A 22,309-nucleotide genomic window follows, 5' to 3' on the forward strand; every position below is an offset into this window, starting at 1 on the left:
TAATGACACATTTCAGTAAAAATATAATCTGTTGCCTTGCAGTGAAAGCAGCAGCAAAGTGTTCCAATGCTGATAAAAATCAGCAGGTTAAAACGCTTGTATTATCAACCTCAGTTACCTTAAATATTTGTTCTATTGCACAGTTTGGGGTTGGCAAGATTTTGTAATGGTTTTGAAGTCTGATACTCACCAAGGCTTCATTTATTTGTTCAAAAACAGTAATATTGTAAATTGTAATAATATTTCACAATAATTTTTTTCTATTTATATATTTTAATGTAATTTACTTCTGTAATGCAATTTGTTTTTTCCATTGGCTCAAGTTAAAAAATATAGATGTGAATCATTACCCTATTTTTTGTTTTATTGGATGAATGAAACATTTTTTTTCAGTGTGGCAAAGCTGAATTTTCAGAATCCATTCTTCAGTGTCACATGATCCTTCAGAAATCATTCTAATATTTTGATTTGATGCTCAAGAAACATTTATCAAAACAGTGGCTGCTTCATAATTAATCCACCCCCCCTCCCCATTTTTTTTAACAATGTAAAATTATTGACTGTCATTTTGTGTTTTTAATATTTTATTGGTTACTTTATTTGGTTTTGTTGCATGACAGTCAAATTCTGGAAGACATGGGAGGAAGAGAAAAAGATCAGCTTTTTTCTATGTTTTGCTGATATATTTTGTCAAACACTATAATTAAACATTAATAGATCAGTTTATCATTTATTTTATTCTAATCCACTTCTAGAAGAAGAAAAAAAAAAAACCTCTGTACTACCTGAAACTTCTGGCAAGAGGAAAGCAGAACTTGGATATGAACATATGTTGTGTACTATGAACTTTGTGTTTTGAATTTTGTATGTAATATTGTTCAGATAATTTTCAGTGCCAAATTACTTCAATTCAGCAGCCCAATCACCAATTGTACCTTCTGTTTTCAGCACTGTAAGCATAATCTATTTTTAATTCTGATGATGATTTCAAATGTGTTCCATGGAATAGTTTAAATCCACTTTTTTCCCTTAAGGATGATCTGTTAACAGAAGATGACCCACCATCATGCTTCATCTTCAAGGTGCTGCAATAATGTGGTTTACAATGTTGTTGTTGTTTTCTAATACCTGTGCTAAGTGTTGTTATCTTATCAGTCATCAGGAGCATTGTTAAGGAACATATTGCTCAAAGTTATTCTTGAAGAAGGAGATGCTGCCTACATGAAATTGTCATTGGTTTGCACCAGATTCAGAAACCTAGTTGGGGAACAAAACTTCAAGAAACAGTCACACTTCTTGAGGCTACAAAGTAAATATTGACATTAAAATTGTCATTTTTTATTTTTTGGGTTTCTCCATGAACAAGGTTTCTCTTAATGGCAGAAGTACAGATATAGGGTAGACGAGGTGAGCTACGTGGCATCTACTCAGAAGCCTTCCATCCAGGATTCTGCAGTGTCTCATGCATGCAAGCCAAATGTACTAATGAGTAGTTACAATATACATAGAGAACGCATTGCATCATTCATCAATATGGACTATAAAAATGTTGAATTTTTCTCTGAGTGACTTGTACATGATTTAATTATTGCTAGTGGCGTGGAGTGTTACCTGTGATTGAGTTGGAGATAAAAACAAAGAAGTTGGAGAAAGGAGTGTCTTGAGTTGGACTGTGGTATGATAAATTTTTTCCTCTTCAGTCTTGGATAGTTTTTTTTTTTTTTTTTTTTTTTTTAGTTAAAGGGATACTCCACTCCAAAATGAAACATTTGTCATTAATCACTTACCCCCATGTCGTTCCAAACCTGTAAAAGCTCCGTTCGTCTTCGGAACACTATTTAAGCATACAAAGCATATGGCGATATGAAGAGACACAGAGGAGACTGTTGACAAAGGAATTATTGAATAAAGTCATTATTTTTGTTTTCTTCACATACAAAAAGTGTTCCCGCCACTTCATATAACCCAGATTGCATGTCTGATGGCAGATGGAGTATTCTGAGGACGACTTTCATACCTTTTATGTCATGACTTAGGTCTGAGTTGCGGTGTATTTGTCATTGTGTCTTGTGCCTTGTCTCTGAGCACATGGGGTTTTGTTTTGGCAGCTCATGTGTTCTGCTGTCAGTGTGGTGTCTTCCCCCTCCCACTCGTTATCTTTAATTCTCTGTGTTCTGTCACACCTGTAGCCACTCTTTCCTCATTAGCTCTCCCCTATTTGAGTTCCTCTCTGGCTCCGTCTTTTGTCAGACCGTTGTATGTTGTGTAATGCTTTGCTAGTGACTGTCCTGTCTTGTTTGCCTAGCCCTGCCGTGTTATGTTATCTTAGTTGTCTGGTGTTTTGATTTTTTTTGGTTTCTGTCTAGAACTGTTCCCTCTCTTTCTACTAGACTTTACTGGTTTTTGCTTTCGGCCCTGGCATCTCATTTCTGTTGGGACCCTGATACTGGACTCCAGCTCTTCTCTGCACTCTAAGCATTCTCGTTCGGTGGGCCTTCGATGCTGCGTCCCCAAAGATGCTCAGATTGGTGTGACTTTGATGCTGGGTCCCCAAAGACGCTCAGATTGGTGTGACTTTGACGTTGCGTCCCCAATGACGCTCTGGATGGTGTGACTTTAATGCTGCATCAAGGGATGCGCTAGGATCGGTCCCTGCTGAGAGGTTTCTTTTTGGCCGGTGCTCTTGGAGAGATCCTTCATTTTGGTTTTCCTTGTTTGCCCAGTGAGGGCGTAATAAACTTTTTGTTACCTGCAATTGAATCCTGTATTTTCCTGACATTTTATGGATCTTGACACTGTTATTTACTTGGCAATCTACGGGACAGTCACAAGCCTCCAGGTTTTCATCCAAAATATCTTAAATTGTGTTCCGAAGACGAACGGAGTTTTTACGGATTTGGAACAACATGGGGGTAAGTGATTAATGACAAAATTTTCATTTTGGGGTGGAGTATCCCTTTAATGCTTGTATTACTATTTTGATTTATTTCTGATTAAATGTTTATTTGTTAAATTTACTTCCATGTGTGGCCTCCCCTTTGTAATGTTGCTTCACCTTGAGCCAGGTGGTTGTAACAATCTAAACATAAAAAACTCTCAGATTTCAAACTTGCATTAAATTGTGTACCATGTAAGAAAGAATGTTTATTCTGCCATTCACTTTCATTAAAAAACAATGCAAAGGGGGAAAAAAACATACAATAAAGGTGGGTGGTGATTATATTTTAATTTTTACATTACAGCAAACATTTTGTTGCTCTAAGTAATTACACATTCATTTTCTTGATACTGATTTAATTATAAAATTAATATCCAGTAATATACTTAAAAAACATGGTTAGCCTGGTATACTTTCACTATAGTAATATCATTGCTAATTTTCATAAGGGATTATGTATAATGATATGAAATAAATGTTTTAATAGATTATGACATCACAAAATGCCAGGGAGTGAGATTTATTTGATTGCACTGTAAGCCCCATCAGACCTGGGTTGTGGTGAAGGGGAACGGGATTAATGACAGATCCCAGCAAGCAATTTTGCATTTAAAAGACGTCTATTAGCCGTCTAAACATAGCCCACTTTCGAGTTCATCACTAACCTGGATTAATTGTTACAAAATTCAATAATACATAGATATACATGTGATAAAATATGGCACTGTGTGTATATAAATGTATTTGAACATATATGTAATATATATTTTCATCATTATATAAGATGACGTATGTGTGATACGTAAAATAACATTTTCCACAAAGCATGCTTCCATGACTTTAAGAAGACACAATTATACCAAAATTATTTCATTTTTATTTTTATTTTCAGCAATAAATTTTTTCTTATACTATCACATATATTTTCATGTTATAGTGTAACTAAGCAGACAAAAAAGTAAAGTTTATTTATATGCATATTTTGCAGTATATTGAAAAAAATTAAACACTTTTTTCCTATGGAAAGGTATTAGTTAATATATTTCATTATATTTTCCAATATATTTATTATTCCACTAAATGATCGAAATGGTCAACATGGAAAATGTCATCAAATTTCTTATTTTACTTTTCATACAATTACAAAACAAATCATGGGTATTTTTATCTATTGACACTTTATTTTCTGTTTGGTTTTATATAAACACATCTACATGCGTGTAGATTTACATTAATACACACTTAAGTACATGCAACTTGCGTTATATGGCAGGCTAGTGTTTTTGTAATGCTTCTTGGAAGCACTAGAAGTGGAAAACGATGAGATCATCAATATCTCACTTAATAAATATGAACCAAAAGCAGTAATTAAAGCATATATCTCTAAGGGGTGGCAGCATAAATGGGATACAGGAAATACAGGACGCCAACTTTATGAAATACAACAAGAAGTAGGAGTAGTGAGAATAACTAAAAGAAGCACCAAAGAGGAAAATATTTTAACAAGATTAAGGGTTGGGCATTCTATGCTAAATAAAACCTTTAAAGTAATAAATAAACATCCTACAGGATTTTGTGAGCACTGTGGAATGGAGGAATCAGTAGAACATGTTATTTGTGTTTGTCAAGAGTATACTAATGAACGAGAAACAATGAAAAATGAACTTAGAAAGATGGGAGTGGATAACATAAAGCTTAAAAATACATTTACTTATGGAGTAGAGAGTCTATTTTTGTATCTTAAGAGAACTGAGCTGATTAAGAGAATTTAGAGGTTTATTATTATTATTATTTGTATTATTTATTATAAATATTTTTCTTTCTTTCTTTTCTTTTTTTTCCCTCACATTATGAAAGGGTAAACTCTGGTTCACACTCCAATACAGTAGATGGCGATAATAGTGGTGCTAGCCGCCATAAAACCGAAGAAGAAGAAGAAGAAGAAGAAGAAGAAGAACTACTAATGACAGTTGCCATCGATTATTTATCAGCCTGTCTTTTGGGATGATGGCGATGATGAAGAAGCGCTGCTGAAGCTGCATAAAGCGTAAGATAAACAATATCGCAAATTACATTTAGATTTCATGCTAAGTGGCTAGCTAGCTGGCTGCTAAAATTGCAGTTTGTCTGCTGTTACCACAAGCTGATTTTATATTATACAATCCTTCATTCTTTATCAGATTCACTAATATGTACTGATATTAAGCTGCACCTTTTATGCAGTTATTGACAGTTATTGGTGTTTTCACATGACAGTTGTCGCTTGTTAGTAACACTATATGATGATGATGCATCTCATGCTAACACGAGATATTAAATACATGATACTACCCTTTCAAAACATATACTTTATTTTGTTTTTTAAGAGTTAATGTACAATTTCACCAGCTGTAATTCAAATCGTGCATGAAAAACACGAATTGCAGTTAAATGAACGCTAACATGAAAGCCATGTACAATGGGAATTAATACTTATTTCTTTTTATTATTAAATGGCTTCAAAATTGTGCATCTTTAGGTACTAATAATTGCCCATCAGTGGAACAAAATCTGCACATACAAATCAAGCAGGCAGGCTGCTTTCTATATTTTTTACAGTGCTGAAAAGATACAGATACACTTCAAAACCGACAATAACATATAATTAATAACCCGTTAGGTAGAGTGCAGTATAAATAGTATGAAATATGTGCAATGTAGTTTAAAGTGATATGAAATAGTAAATAATATATGTAGTATAAATTGTAATAATATAGGCAAGCCAGTAAAATAGTGAGTAGTAAACAGTAAATTAATACAATAGCATAAATAGTATTAAACTATAGTAAAGTAATAATAGATAAGTAAAAGAAAATATTTAACATTAAGTGTAGAATAATACAGAATAATACAAACAATAATGGTAGTAAGTAGTAAATTAAACAGATAGTACTGAATAGTAACAAATAAAAAGTGAAAGTGACCTTATGTGTGGCCAAGAAAAGTGTCCCATACTTGGAATTTGTGCTTTGCATTTATCCCATCTATGTGCACAGTGAGTAGTGAACAAATGCAGTGGGCAGCCATTTTGCTGTGGCCCCCAGGGAGCAGTTGAGGGTTCAGTGCCTTACTCAGGGGCTCCTCAGTCATGATATTGATGGTGGAAAAAAACACTGTTCATTCAGTCCCCGAACCTGCGACCCTGCGAAGTCTGACTGTCTAACCACTAGGCCACAACTGCCCAATAAAATAATATAAGGCAAAATGAGACGGAATGTGCACAGGCTAATTTTAAGTTACAGGCAAAAACAAAACAAACAAACAAAAAAGTGAAAAATGTTGATTTTAGTCAGATTTGAGGTTTTCACAAAAATGAGTTCATTAAGCTCTTGTCTAGCGATCCCAATGCTCCAAATAGTAATTGAACATCTAAAATTTTCTTTATTTGTACATTTTCTGAGAAGAGTACCTTTTCTCTGCTTGCTTCTCGAGTTGACTTTCATCAGAGCATGCGTATAAAGATGCTTCCGGCAGTGTGCGATCCCAATAAAATTAAACATTTACACAGAATTACAGTACTTAAGTGTTCATGCAAATGTAATCTGTTATTTCTTAAGTCAACGTTTGGGGAAAAACATGAAGTGTAACATTATATTAGATCCGTACATTATGGTAGGTCTTAATATATAACCTAGGCCATCTGACTCAATGTTAAAGGGGTCATATGACGTTGCTAAAAAGAACATTATGTTGTGTATTTGGTGTAATGCAATGTGTTTATGCGGTTTAAGATTAAAAAAACACGTTATTTTCCACATAATGTACATTATTGTTGCTCCTCTATGCCCTGCCTTTCAGAAATACGTTGATTTTTTACAAAGCTCATCATTCTGAAAAGTAAGGTGTACGCTGATTGGCCAGCTATCCAGTGCATTGTGATTGGCTGAATGCCTCAAGTGTGTGACAGAAATGTTACGACCCTTACCATACTGTGATGCTATCTCTGGGCATGACGAGACAAAACCAATAAAACCATTACAAATGAGGCATTTGTTGCATCCAGTGGGGACATAATTACTGATTATAATGACTTATAGTGTCTTTTTATATTTACATTTAATCATTTAGCAGACGCTTTTATCCAAAGATACTTATAAATGAGAACAATAGAAGCAATCAGACGAACGAGAGAACAACAACAGTATACAAGTGCCATGACAAGTCTCAGTTAGTCTAGCACAGAACCCGTAGCAAGGTTTTCTTTTTTTTGTTTTTTTTTCAAGAATAGGATAGACAAGTAAAGGTAAGTGATAGTATTAGTTGGTCAAGTGCTGGCGAAAAAGATGAGTCTTTAGATGTTTTTTGAAAATGAGTAAAGACTTGGCTGTTCGAATTGAGATTGGGAGGTAATTCCACCAGCTGGGCACAGTCCAGGAAAAGGTCCGTGAGAGTGGTTTTGAACCTCTTTGGGATGGCACCACAAGGCACCGTTCACTTGCAGAATGCAAGCTTCTGGAGTTCGCATAAGTTTGAACTAGTGAGTTTAGGTATATTGGTGCCTTGTAGGCAAGCATCAGTACCTTGAATTTGATGCGAGCGGCTACTGGTAGCCAGTGTAACCTGATGAGGAGAGGAGTAACATGAGCTTTTTTGGCTCATTGAAGACAACCCTCGCTCCTGAATTCTGTATCAGTTGTAGAGGCTTGATAGTACATGCAGGAAGGCCCGCCAAGACAGCATTACAATAGTCCAGTCTGGAGAGAACAAGAGCTTGGACAAGAAGTTGGGTGGCTTGCTCTGACAGGAAGGGTCTAATCTTCCTGATGTTGTATAAGGCAGATCTGCAGGACCGGGTCGTTGTAGCAATACGGTCTGTGAAGCCTAACTGATGATCCATCAGAACTCCTAGGTTTCTGGCTGTCCTGGAAGGAGTTATGGTTGACGAACCCAGCTGTATAGAGTAGTTGTGATGAAACGATGGGTTAGCTGGAAACACCAGCAGTTCTGTCTTAGTAAGGTTGAGCTGTCATGATGATGATGGTCATTCATCCAGCTAGAAATGTCACTCAGTTGCAGGCTGCAATGCGAGCAGCTACTGTCGGATCATCTGGTTGGACTTCACCCCTCCAAGACACCCTGAAGGATCTATCTGAGAGGTAGGACTTAAACCACAGGAGTGCGGTTCCAGAGATGCCCATCTTTCTGAGGGTGGACAGGAAGATCTGGTGGTTATCTGTGTCAAAAGCAGCAGACAGATCCAGCAAGATGAGTACCAAGGATTTGGAAGCTGCTCTTGCCAGTCGCAGGGCTTCAGTAACCGAGAGCAGGGCAGTCTCAGTTGAGTGGCCGCTTTTGAAGCCAGATTGGTTGCTGTCCAGGAGGTTGTTCTGTACAAGAAACATAGAAAGTTGGTTGAACTCGCTCAAGTGTCTTTGCAATGAATGGAAGAAGGGATTGTAGTTTTGTTTTCTAGAAGTGCTGGATTTAGAGATGGTTTCTTAAGCAGTGGGCTTACCCAAGCCTGCTTAAATGCTGAGGGAAATGTACCAGAGTGAAGAGAGGTGTTGATAATGTGAGTAAGTGAAGGTTTGACTGAAGAAGAAATCGCTTGAAGGAGGTGAGTGGGGATAGGATCATGTGGACAAGTAGTAGGATGACTGGACAGGATAAGTTTGGAAACGTCCATCTCTGAGAGTGGAAAGAAGGAGGAGAGAGAGTGTGTATTAGTCGTTATGAAGTTATCATCAGTCTGCGGTGTGGAGAATTGGTCACCGACGGTTTTTGTCTTATTTGTGAAGAAAACTGCAAAGTCGTTGGCTGTAAGAGTCGATGAAGGAGGAGGTGGAGGTAGACTAAGAAGAGAAGAGAAAGTTTTGAAAAGTGTGCGAGAGTCAGTTGTTAATTTTGTTGTGGTAGTATGATGTTTTAGCAGTGTGAAGACATTTGCAGAGAAGGAAGAGAGGAGAGACTGATAAACACTGAGGTTGGTAGTAGGGCTGTGCGATATGGACAAAAAAAACCTATCGCGATTTCTTTGATCAATTTTGCGATTTCGATTTTGATACACACAGACATGCTTTACAGTCATAAATGCACTCAGTATGAATTCGAAACATATTTCCAAAAGAAAACCAATTAGAGCTTTATCAAAAAGTTGTAACATGTCTCTAGAACAGACATAAGTTAAAATAATCACTAAGTAAAGGTGTTACAAAATGTCTAGACCAGTGGTTCTCAACCCGCGGCCCGTCACGAATTCAAATGTGGCCCACGTGCTGAACGCAAAAGAAATATAAGCTAAAGCCTAATGTTTTTATGTAAAATAATTTTGTTTTGTTTTTCATAGGCTATATTATTTTCAGACATGAGCAGACCTACTCGCATAATTAACGCGTTTAATGAACATTTACAAGCGCGCACTTCAATAATTCAGTTCAGATAGTCATCAACAGCCATTAGTTAAAATTGAGCATCAGAATGGATAAATTTGTTTTTAAGGGAGAAAAATTAAATGTGGAAAATGCCAGCGAAGTAACACAAACAAGATTAGTCGCAGTATCAGCAGTGAAGGAAAGTGCTGGACTTTCGGTTTGCCCCGCCACTGATGTTCAGACAAAAGAAAACACCCATACTATACAGCAATCATCCTTAATTGGAGCAATGTGGCAAAACATCTCTGGAGAGAACCTCATATTATTAAATTCGAAAGTGCTTTCCATATTTGGATCAACATAGGCTACATTTGTGAACGCACATTTTCTGCAATGTTGCGTGTCAAATCATGCTCCCGTGCGCGTCTTACAGACTGCACCTTACAATCGCAACTTCATTGTGCTGTTACTCCTTTCGAGCCGAATTTCACAAAATTGGTCAGCTCCCGACAGCATCAGGTGTTTTATTTATGGAGAGCAGAATTATTTATTTATTTCAATGAATGTAATCGATTAGATATTATAATATTTAGGCTATAATATTATAAACCAGGTTGGTTATTGAAGTAATATGTAAATGATATGCGTGCGGCCCGTGAGACTTGCACTTGGACCATAGTGCGGCCCGGTGGAAAAAAGGTTGAGAACCACTGGTCTAGACATATGCCAAAATAATAATAATAATAATAATAATAATAATAATAATAATTAAATAAATCCCGCGTCCAGGGATTTTTTTTGTCTTGTATTTTTGTCATTCATTGGTCATAGAGCTCATAGCGGTGTCTCAGGTGTTGAAATAGATTTGTTATACATTATACAGGTTCACACGTACTCCGTCTGCAGTGCGTATACAGTATGTGTATGTGGTGCAGAAGCAGCAGCGAGAGCGCGTTATTGTAACGTGAAAGCACATTAAAATAAAGCGCGAGCGCGAATCTCTCCGTTCGTTTATGGTTGTTTTATTAACAACATTGTTTATACATGACGCTACCTCCGCACTGATTTATGACCGTCATGCACTTTTTAATATTCGAAGCTCATATGAGAAATATCTTGAAGATGGAAGAGGTGAGTTGCAGCTCCCAATTACTAAGCCGCCGCTGATTATTCCTACCTGGCTGAAACGCGAGCCCTGGCCTCTTCTGGAAAAGAAACGGTGGCGTTGTGGAAAGTGGGGAGGAAAGTTGGTGAAACTAAAAGCGTACCTGGTCTCTCTTCCGAGAGCGCCTTGCCCAGCGGATGTGCTGCTGTGGGGGTGGAGTGGCGACCGGGTGATGTGTCGGCGCTCGGGGGGAGCGTTGCCGCGGTGGGTGCGGCCCGTCGGACTGGCGGAGCCCGTGGTGGCCCATTCGTGGCGTGCCCTGCGTCCCTACTGGAGGGGAGCTAATCTGCGGAATCTTCGCCATGTACCACTTGGCCTGCAGCAGTCTGACGGTATCTCGGGGGACGATGTGGGACCAGAAATCAGGTTGGCGTTGATAAATGTCCGTTCTTTGAGAAACAAGACTTTTATTTTAAACGAGTTCATTAGAGCTCGAAACTTAGATTTTTTTATTTATTACTGAAACGTGGTTGAATGCCGGGGATATGTCTGTTTTTGGAGAAGTGGTCTCTAGCAATTTTATAGTTCTTAATACTCCCTGAGAAATGGGAAGGGGAGGCGGTATGGCCTCTATTTTTAAGGATACTTTTATTTGTAATAGGCTCAATACTGAGCGCTTCTCAAGTTTTGAACTCCAAGTATTTGAAATGCAACTGCTATCTCCTGTGCTTTGTGCTATTGTTTACCGACCACCTGGACTAAATAAGAACTTTATTTCAGAGCTGTCTGTGTTTTTAGCGGATATTATTGTGAAATATGACAAAATACTAATACTGGGTGACTTTAACATTCATGTATGCTGTCCAACAAATTCTCTTTCAAAAGACTTTTTAAATCTCATCGACTCTGTTGGCCTTCAGCAAATGGTTAACGGTCCTACACATATCCATGGACACACATTGGATTTGATTCTGTCACTTGGTTTATCAGTCAGTGACATTATCATAGATGACCTCCTGGTTGCTGATCACAATCCTGTTTTATTTACTGTTCTCCCTCCATGTCAATCGAAAAAAGTCTGTACTACAAAGAGACTGGTTCGTTCGATAAAATCAACTATACATGAGGATTTTAATAAAATTTTTATGGACTCTATGCAGGATATAAAATCGGACTTTCTATCACCCCGTTTTAGCGTGGAGGAGTCGGTTAATATTTTTAATTCTGTTTGTTTGGACTCACTTGATCAGGTAGCACCTCTGAGGCAGGTGCATAGAAAGCACAAACCAACTCCATGGTTAAATGGTCAAATTAGGCTCCTAAGAAGGGAATGTAGAAGATGTGAACGGAAATGGAAGAAAGATAAGTTGCAAATCTCTTATGAAATGTTGAAAGATTCGTTGTCTAAATTTCAACGGGCTGTAAAATCTGCTAGGACGAACTTTTTCGCAAATGCTATTGAGAAAAATCGCCAAAATCCGAGATTTCTTTTTTCAACAATTGATTCTGTTTTGAATCCTAAATTAGAGGCACCTCCTATTTTGTCTACTGATTTATGTGAAAGTTTTTTTACATTTCTTTGTCGATTGCATATAAGAGGTTCGGAATAACATACAGCAGTGTACATTTGTGCCTTCGAATGCACTAGAAATTATTGTTAATTTATCGCAATTGGAGCCTATTTCTATCTCTACTTTTAACAATATTGTTTCTAAGCTGAAGTCTACATCTGCTCCTCAAGATATTGTTCCGATACCTCTGGTAAAGCAAACCATTGAATCGGTTGGCCCATATATGGTTTCTATAATAAATAAAAGCTTACTTTCAGGGATTGTTCCTGAGTATTGTAAACATGCTGTAGTCCAGCCTTTGCTGAAAAAAGAAAATCTGGATAAGAGCGTTCTTTGCAATTATAGACCTATCTCAAAACTTCCATTTCTGGCAAATGTGTTCTGATTCAATTGGAGTCATTTACTGATGAAAATCATGTCGGTGAAGTACTTCAGTCCGGCTTTAAGAAGCACCATAGCACAGAAACAGTGCTATTGAAGGTTTTTAATGACATCTTTTTTTGGCAACCGATCAAGGGAATGTGACTGTTCTTCTGCTGTTGGATCTCACAGCAGCGTTCGACACGGTTGACCACAATATTCTTATTTCCCGACTGGAAACATGTGTAGGCATTTCTGGAAATGCCTTAAATTGGTTTAAGTCCTATGTCTTAAATAGATGATTCTCTGTTTGTATGGGTGATTGCACATCAGCTTCATCACTGTTATCATGTGGCCTTCCACAAGGGTCCGTTTTAGCACCACTTCTCTTTTCTTTTTATATGCTTCCCTTGGGTTCAATCTTGCGTAAATACAGTGTGTCATTTCACTGCTATGCAGACCGATACACAGCTGTATATACCATTTAAGTCAAATGACTCCACTGCCATAGAAAGATTGTTGGCATGTTTAAGTGAAGTTAAGGCATGGATGTCTACAAATTTTTTGAGCCTTAATGAATCGAAAACAGAATTGATTCTTTTTGGTCCCTCCGACCTTGATAATGTAGTTGAAACTGAGCTGGGTCCTCAGAGCCTGTTTAGAAAACACCATGTAAAAAATCTGGGGATGATTTGTGATAGTGCACTCAAATTTGATAAACAGATAAATGAAATCGCTAGAACGAGTTTTTTTAAATTGAGGATGATTTCCAAAATTAAGCCTTTTTATATCCCAGAAAGATCTTGAAAAAATAATTCATGCATTTATCACTTCGAGGTTAGACTATTGCAACTCGTTATATTATGGTGCCCAAAATAAAGTTTTAGATAGACTGCAGATGGTCCAGAATGCGGCTGCAAGATTGCTTACAAGCACTCGCAAATTCGATCATATCACTCCGGTGTTAAAATCATTACATTGGTTGCCTGTCATTTTTAGGATTCATTTTTTAAAATCTTGTTATTTGTATTTAAATCTCTGCATGGTTTAGCCCCATCTTATAGTGCTGATCTAATCCAGGAACAAAAGTCAATGAGATCATTACGATCACAATCTCAGAAACGTTTTGTAGTTCCTCGGTCTAAGATGAAGTCTAGAGGGGATCGCGCATTTGCGGTCGCCGCCCCTAAATTATTTACCTTTATATATGAGGGACCTTCCTACACTAAGTCAGTTTAAAAGCCATCTGAAAACATATTTATTTATGAAAGCGTTCGATCAAGATAAGTGTGAAGGGTGCTAGTGTCATTTTTTTTTTTTTTATAATATATGTTTTATGATGTTTACACTACCTATTTAGACTTGTATGCATTTTCTTTTATTTGTCGATCTTTTTCTTTGTTCATTGTTTTATTGCTTGTACAGCACTATGTCAACTTTGTTGTTTTATTCAGTGCTTTATGAATAAATTTGAATTTGAATTTGAATTTTCGCACCTTTTTATTTCTAACCTTTTCTGTTCACATCTTTCGCATCTTTTTCCACGTGCAGTGTGAACACTCTGATCTGTTAACATGAGCTCGGAAAAAATACACATCACAGTGTGTGAACCTGGAGTAATCAGGGAACCGGCTTTACTGACGAAATGCGTGTGACAATTGCATGCGATATATCTCCCAGCCCTAAGTACCAGAGGAGTACCATCCTCAGGAAAGTTTGATAGTAACACATATAACTCCTCCAAGAAGTTTCCCAGTTGACCTGGGGGACGATAAATGACCACAAAGTGGATTTTAACAGGGTGGGTTATAGTAATTGCATGTGATTCAAATGAACTGTTACCTGTAAGAGATGGTTGAAGATCAAATTTTTTTATTCTTTTGAGATAAGGAGACCAATATCTCCACCCCTCCAGGTCGTACAAGGGGTGTGGGAACTAGTTGTGTTAGTGGGTGGGGTTGAGGGAGTGGCAGTGTCTTCAGGTTTGATCCAAGTCTCAGTTAGGGGCCATGAGGTTGAGACCGGAATGAGTAGCAATAGAAGAAATGAAATCTGCTTTGTTAACAGCAGACTGGCAGTTCCAGAGACCAACTGGAATAGAGAGGAAAGTAATAGAGGTCAGAGGGACAGGTCATAGATTTTTGGGATAGGCCTGCCTCCGACATGCAGTGTGTGCTCTCTGAGTGTTCGTAATAATAGTAGAGATCTGAAAGCACATAGTGAGTACAAGTGACCTAAATAAGTGTTTGAGAACAAGCTGTACAAAAAGAAAAGAAAGGGGAGAAAAGCAATACTCAAGTGCCTTGTCAGTGTCCTTGCTCGGTGGAGTCGCGCAGGTAGAGTCGATGTAGGGCTGCTCGATTACGGCAAAAATCATAATCACGATTATTTTGGTCAATATTGTAATCACGATTATTTAACACGTTTATGAGGGGGCCATATGACAAAAACTTTATATGAGTGATTTATTTAAAGATAGTGATACATATTAAATATGTATTTCCTGTTAATAAGGTTGCTAGAATCATTATATCTGCACTGTTTACGTCACTGGTTTGCACTCTATCTGCCATGTGCCTTGTGCTGCTTTACTTATCTTTCTTTTTACATGATCTATTTGTATATTTGTATAGTTGTACTTTATATTTTATTATCTGTATTTAATGTTATACTGTTAGTGTTATCTGTATGCACCAAGGGTCTGAGAGTAACGGAATTTCAATTCTCTGTATGTATGTACTGTACATTTGGAAGAATTGACAATAAAGCAGACTTGACTTGACTTGCTATGACATCTGCATTGTAGAGACCAGCGGAATTTCAAACAAACAAAAAGTAATATAATAATATATATTCTAATCATATATTTTCTTTACTATCACTTTTTATCAATTTAACACATCCTTGCTGAATAAAAGTATTGATTTTATTTAAAAAAAAAGAAAGAAAAAAAAATTACTGACCCCAAGTTACTGACCAGTAGTGTATATTGTTATTACAAAATATTAACATTTTAAAAACATAGCTTTTTTTTTTTTTTTTTTTTACTTTTTATTCATCAAAGTATTTTAAAAAAGTATTATGTTCTGAAAAAATATTAAGCAGCAGAACTGTTTCCAACTTTGATAATGAATCATCATATTAGAATGATTTCTAAAGGATCATGTGATAATGATCCTAAAAATTCAGCTTTGTATCACATAAATAAAGGATAATTTAAAGTATAATAAATTTAAAAACAATTATTTTAAATTGTAATAATATATCACAATATTACATTTTTTTTTCTGTATTTTTGATCAAATAAATGCAGGCTTGATGAGCAGAAGAAACTTCTTTCAAAAACATTAAAAAAATCGTAATGTTTCCAAACTTTTGACCTGTACTGTATATCTTACAATAGACTTTTGAAAACAGTAGAATTTTGTCTTACATTTATATATATATATATATATATATATATATATATAGATAGATAGATAGATAGATAGATAGATAGATAGATAGATAGATAGATAGATAGATATATACATATATATTGCATCTAACCATCCAAGTGCACACTCGGCGTTAAGAGCTGTAGATTAAGACTGATAACTGCGCAGTGAGTCAGTGTCATGGACGTAGGACAGCAAGTGTAAATATATTTTCTAGTCTATATTTCAATCTTGTAATATAAATTATTTGTAAATAGAGCAGACACTGTCTAACTGTGTCTACACCGGACGCGAGAGTTGTGCCGCGCCCAGCTGTGCTTAAAGTCTGTCTAAACTTTACATCACACTACAGTTGCAAATCATCTGAACGTAGTGTCAGTACATTTCGTCAGAAATAGAATGAGGCATCAGTTTACTGATGGGGGTCGTGTCCAGTGTAGACAACATCACTGTGTTCTATTGTCTTTTGTTGGATCGCGCCACTCGTGTCCGGTGTAGACATTGTGTGAGTTTATCAATGGGTTATGTTATAGCCCTGCTTGTTTTAATGTTTTTTATGAAATATCTGTATTGATTGCATGATCATATCATCGTATTATTTACTGCCATGCTAGCCCCAAAGTAAAGCTTGGCGAGTTGCACAACGAGTAACAATTCCCGCTCAGATGTAAAATTTCTCTAGTAGGCCTAATTGTTAACTGTTTGTACCGAAATTCTTGGATAGTTGTCTAGAATCATGCATGCTGATAAATAGCATTTTTTTAAACGAAATTCTTACATTCTTCTTAATTTTATTATGTATAATGTATTCCATATATTAATCTAACCTTAGCAAATATAGCCTGCTTAAAATGCAAAAACTGAAGAAGTGTATTTGATTTTCGTTCACTTTATTTCCGTGAAAATAGCTGCTGTTGTTGTGCAATAGAACATTCAAAAGAGGCTCATTAAAACATAAACACACACACACACATATGAGATGAAATGTGCATAGATCTTTACAAAATACACCTGTATTATAAAGCCTGTGAAAAGCACACACAAGATAAAATGCACTTAAAGAACACTTGGATTATGGACTGGGTTGAGCGAGCGGAGCGAATCTTCAGAAAGGCACTCAGCGCTCTTAAGGAAATATTACCACTCCGCTCCCCGCTCAAATGTTCTGTTTCGTAGGGGCAAACCATCTCTCTTACTCGGCAGCATGTCTCTATGGCAGACGCGCGGGGGGAGGGTTGAGCCCAATCGGAACTACTGGAGCCCCGAGTGGAGTGTCGGCGGATGTTAAAAAGAAAACCGATTTTCATTCAAACAAATTGATGTAAACTACACATTTGAGTTAATCGATAAAATCGATTTATCGCCCAGCCCTAGCTAAACATTTTCCTAAAAAGCATCCCATTTTGTCCCAGGCCTTGAAAACCTGTGCTCTAGGCTAGTTAGGTTCATGCAGAAACTAGTGAACGATGCTCGTTGTTGTGGTGTCACCGTTTAGTGACATCATTGAATGCTACGGAAAAACGTGTCGTCAGTGTCGGTCACAGTGACTTTTAAATTGCTGTTTTGAATCCAGCAATTATTTATTTACAAATTAGCTCTGTTTATGACAAGTGTGGTATAAATGCTTTGTTTATTAGAGGAATAATTGGTTAGCTGGAAAATGTTACATCGCGAATATGCTTTTGGATGCAGTTTGAGCCCATATAGACTACATTTACGCTACTTTGTTCTGGTTTGCCGGTTGGTCATGAATTTCCACAAATTCAATAATATTTAGGCATAGTTTCTTTTCCTAAATCCTCACCGTCTAACCCTCTAATTTTGCAGGTTTATTTTTTTGTCATTCACTTTTTATCACTGTTTTCGCATCTCTTACTGTGGTAAACGTGGGGAGGAAAATGAAAGATTTCATGCAGGCCATTAATTAAGAATTTGTTAGATTTATTAATCTGTTCCCTCATTTTAGTTAAATCATGGGTTAAGGAACAAAATTAATGAAATAATTTTGGCCACAAATTAGTGGCCACAAATTAATAAATTGCAGGAACGAATTAACAAGTTGAATGTCCTATAGCCTATCTGACCTGTGTCCCGCAGCCCTGCAAAGTGCAGAGCCCGATATGAAACAATTATCTGGGGAAATGACTACACTGTAAAAAATGTACTGTAAATTTACAGTACAGTGTTTCCCACAAAATTTTGTGAGACTGTGGTGGGAGGTCCTTGATTCCTCTAGGGGGGTCCGTGGGCATGCCCCCACAGAAGAAAATGTTGTACATTTTAAAGTTAAATTCATAAATCTGGTGCACTTTGAGAGTTCAAAATTAAGAGCTCCAACACAGGTTCAGAGTGCAAAGTAAAAGAATAAAGCTGGTGAATGTACTTGTTCTTGAAATTTAAAGGGGACTCTTTTTGGTTGTGATATAGTGTCTCAGTCCACTGATGAATTTGGAAGCCAAACAAATGAGAATAAAACAACAACAACAACAATAATAATAATAATAATAATATTTTTATATTATTATTCCTTTGACAGTAATAGCCATATATTGTAAAAACAATTGCACTGTGAAATAAATGAAAATTATTATTATTATTATTTTTAGGTATATTATTTTACCTTACTCTACTGTAGGGAAATTGCAATACTTTTGACCTAATTTCTTCTGCAAGCAGGGCCTAAAACTAACTTTCACATCTGCCAGTGGCTGGTGACATGAGAAAATTTACCGACCATAAATATTTTTCCTTGCCATGAAACTGTTTTTGCAAAAAAACAGGCAGTTGCTACTACTACTACAACAACTAAATATATTTAATAAAAATAAAAAAAAAAACATTTGAAATTCGAACCAATCACTGCATTTTAAACCAGATACAAACAAAGATACAGAGAGAGAACCTGCATGAAACAAAAACAGGCTGAATGAGAATGCAAATTCACTCTCTGACAACAGGTGGCGCTTATGGATCAGCAATGATAAGAGGGGAAAAAATGCCATCGACACTTTTGTGAAGTCAGTTACCTTCAGAAATACATTCATATAAACCCCCACCCCAATATTTATATTTTTCTTCTGAACAGTGAGCTTGCTGTGCCTGTACAGACTTTGTGCGTCTGTTAATTTTAGGCTGTGCTTACAAGAGATAAGCCCTTGAGCTTTTATATTGGCGGATACTTCAGTTGAACTTTTATTTTGGTTGTAATCTCCAGCTTCTGTGAAAATAGGTTTACAAACATTACAGTATTAAATTAGTAAACATTTGCCCATTGAAATGTTGTGCAAATTATGCAAGCGTGCAAATTATGCATAACTGGTGGCCGTTGCGTTCCCAAACGTGTTAAATTCAGCACATTCAGTAACGGAGTTCACTGCATTTACTGTGAACGGAGCCGCTCTGAGACGTGGAAAATACCGGATCATGTGCTGATCGCGTGCTCTGCGCAATGTGTGTGCTTCACTTTGAAACAAGCAGCAACAGTCATATTATGCTTTTGGTTTTAATTCGTTTGACGGATACTTGCCAAAGCAATGGCGTGAAACACAACGTTAAAGAACTTTTATGTTATAAGTATAAATATATACATTTTCATATTTTTATTATGGTTTATTTTGAAACTGTGGTGGGCCGCCACAGTCTAGTTAATGAATGGGAAACACTGCAGTAACTTAATGCCAATTTTGGTTGCAAGACTGTGCATTTACAAAAGTACTGTAAATCAATAATTACAATTGTACTGTAAAAATACAGAAAACTTTTTTTTACAGCTATCACTGTAAATGCTGGAGTTCATGCAGTGATGATATCTTTGTTAAATACTTCAGCACGTGTGCTATTGCTGATGATGAACAGAGATTTGAGTTAGTCATGTTTTTAGTTACTTTAATATTATACATCAAGTGTTTGCAATTTTATATTAAGAAATATTCCTTCTCAGTGGACTCAAATTAAAAATAGTTAACCAAATGTTTACACACTATCACAGCAGTGAAAAATCTCAATTGTAGTTAATTTAGTGAATTGAATTAGTTTATTGAATACAACTTAACTAGACACTAGTTGTGTCCTCTTTTGGAAGGCAAAACAAAGTAGTTTTGCTTTCAACGAAACACTCAGCGTCACACACGGAGGGCTTGAGTGAGCGGCAGCCAGCGGGCTTGCAGCAACCACATGTGACGACCCCGGGATGGATTCCGCTTTGTCCACGATGAAAGCCGATCCAGCTATCCACAGCGCAAAGTTTATGTATTTCCTCAGCGACCAGCACGGACCAGATGTAGGGATGAGGTTGTGGTTTTGGTATTATTTTGGGGGTATAATCATATTTTTTTTGGTTTAAAAAGTAGTTTCAGATTTTATAATGAACATGGCGGCAGTGGCAACAACAATACTACAGTGAGAATAAAAGTTATGTCTTCTTTCTTTGCGTGAACATTTGGGCCGTGTTATCCAAATCTTCCCACACAGTGACATAGACATGGGGCCATGTTTAAATAAAGCATTTTAGGAGGGCGTGGACAAGTTTAACTTTTATAAAGAATATCTCTTTGGAGTCTTTGCAACTTTACAGATCTTCTTTATGCACCAAGAACTTGTAACACTCCAAAGTTTTAATAATCAATTTATTTGTAATGAATACACTAAAGGGATTTTTAAATTTATTTGTTTTTATTACTTGAATGCTTTTGTTTAAATGTAAAATGAAAAAGGTAATGCATTATTTGTTTCTTATATTTGTTCTACAGTTTATTTTATTTTATTTGTTCTTACTTATAATAACAAAGATAAAATAAACAATAGCTATATTATGATTATTAATATTGTGGAGGATAAGATGCAATGTGCTAAGTGATTTTGCTTTGGAATCTTCCAAAAAGTTTAACTCAGATTTTCTCAGAATTGAGTTTGCTGACTCGACTTCAATCGGATGTAGCTCATTCGAATCTAGCATGGATATAGGCATTTTTTGTCAGACTCCAGCAAATCATACATCATTTTGAGAATGTGGAGAATGTGAAAATATATTTTTTTACAATTTGGAAAATTTGTGACTTATTTTCCCAGCAAAGGTCACATATGGCAGAGGTATCTAACTCTGCTCCAACACACCTGTCTGTAATTATTAATTAACCCTGAAGATCTTTGAATAGCTGTTCAGGAGTGTTTTATTAGGGTAGGAGCTGAACTGTAGGCCTATCGCGATAATTAAATAACCGTCTAATCACGATTATTTGATCTAACTGGCACAAGTGGTAGTCATACATCAAAAGAAATAAAAGAGCACCAGTTTGGTTTCATGCACTGTATAGCCTATATCATCTGAAGCCATTCCATATCTTAATGTGAGGGACAGAATTGTTAAACATTGTTAATTTTTTTAGGTTTACATTGTTAAATTTAAGTTAACAGAAATTGATCTTCCTTCTGTGCAGAAAAGCCGTGCTGATGTGGCGGAAGACGAAACTTGAAATTCACTATAGCATCTATAAAGACAGCCTTCATGCTTTTAATGTGAAACTAGCCACAGCTAGACAGAATTTCTTCTCAAACCAAACAGTAACTTAAACAACACTCGTACACTTTTTGCCACTGTTGAGAGACTGACAAACCCCCCAAGTCAGATTCCCAGTGAAATGCTCTCAGACAGCAAATGCAATGAGTTTGGTTCCTTCTTTTCTGAGAAGATCATCAATATCAGGAAGGCGATTAGCACATCCTCAAGTAATGCAGAGATCAGACAGATTTGGCCGCAATATCAAAAAGATACTATGTCTATTTTTGAAGCAATTGATAGCAAAATTTTGGAAGAAATAGTGCAGCACCTAAAATCGTCAACTTGCTATCTTGACACACTTCCCACATCTTTTTTCAAAAGTGTGCTTAACTGTTTAGAAGCAGATCTTTTAGAAGTGGTGAATGCCTCACTTCTTTCTGGGACATTTCCAAACTCCCTGAAAACTGCAGTTGTTAAGCCCCTCCTGAAAAAGAACAATCTTGATAACACCATTTTGAGCAATTATAGACCAATATCTAATCTTACTTTTATATGCAAAATGATAGAAAAGGTAGTTTTTAATCAGCTGAACAAATACATAAACTCAAATGGATACCTGGACAATTTTCAATCTGGTTTCCGACTGCATCACAGCACAGAGACAGCACTTATCAAGATAATAAATGATATTTGCTTAAATTCTGACTCTGGCAAAATATCAGTGCTGGTATTGCTAGGTCTCAGTGCTGCGTTTGACACTGTCGATCATAATCTACTACTAGAGAGACTGGAAAACTGGGTCAGGCTTTCTGGGATGGTACTGAAATGGTTCAGGTCATACTTAGAAGGGAGAGGCTATTATGTGAGTCTAGGAGAGCATAAGTCTAAGTGGACGTCCATGACATGCGGAGTCCCACAAGGCTCAATTCTTGCACCGCTCTTGTTTAGCATGTATATGCTCCCACTAAGTCAAATAATGAGAAAGAACCAAATCGCTTATCACAGCTATGCTGATGATACACAGATTTACCTAGCCTTATCGCCAAATGAC

At 36.6% G+C, this 22,309-nt stretch overlaps 1 protein-coding gene across 1 annotated transcript in view; it reads left to right on the plus strand.

Moving 5' to 3' along the window:
* Positions 1 to 4,835: 4,835 nt before the first annotated feature.
* Positions 4,836 to 22,309, plus strand: part of def8 (differentially expressed in FDCP 8 homolog) — a 104,257-nt gene continuing 86,783 nt past the window's right edge. Inside the window, exon 1 of the mRNA XM_042743784.1 lies at positions 4,836 to 4,985. The gene's annotated coding sequence lies outside the window, so the exon portion shown is untranslated. The remainder of the gene's footprint in view (positions 4,986 to 22,309) is intronic.

This window comes from Cyprinus carpio, chromosome B18, assembly GCF_018340385.1.
Source record: "Cyprinus carpio isolate SPL01 chromosome B18, ASM1834038v1, whole genome shotgun sequence".
Lineage (NCBI taxonomy): Eukaryota > Metazoa > Chordata > Actinopteri > Cypriniformes > Cyprinidae > Cyprinus > Cyprinus carpio.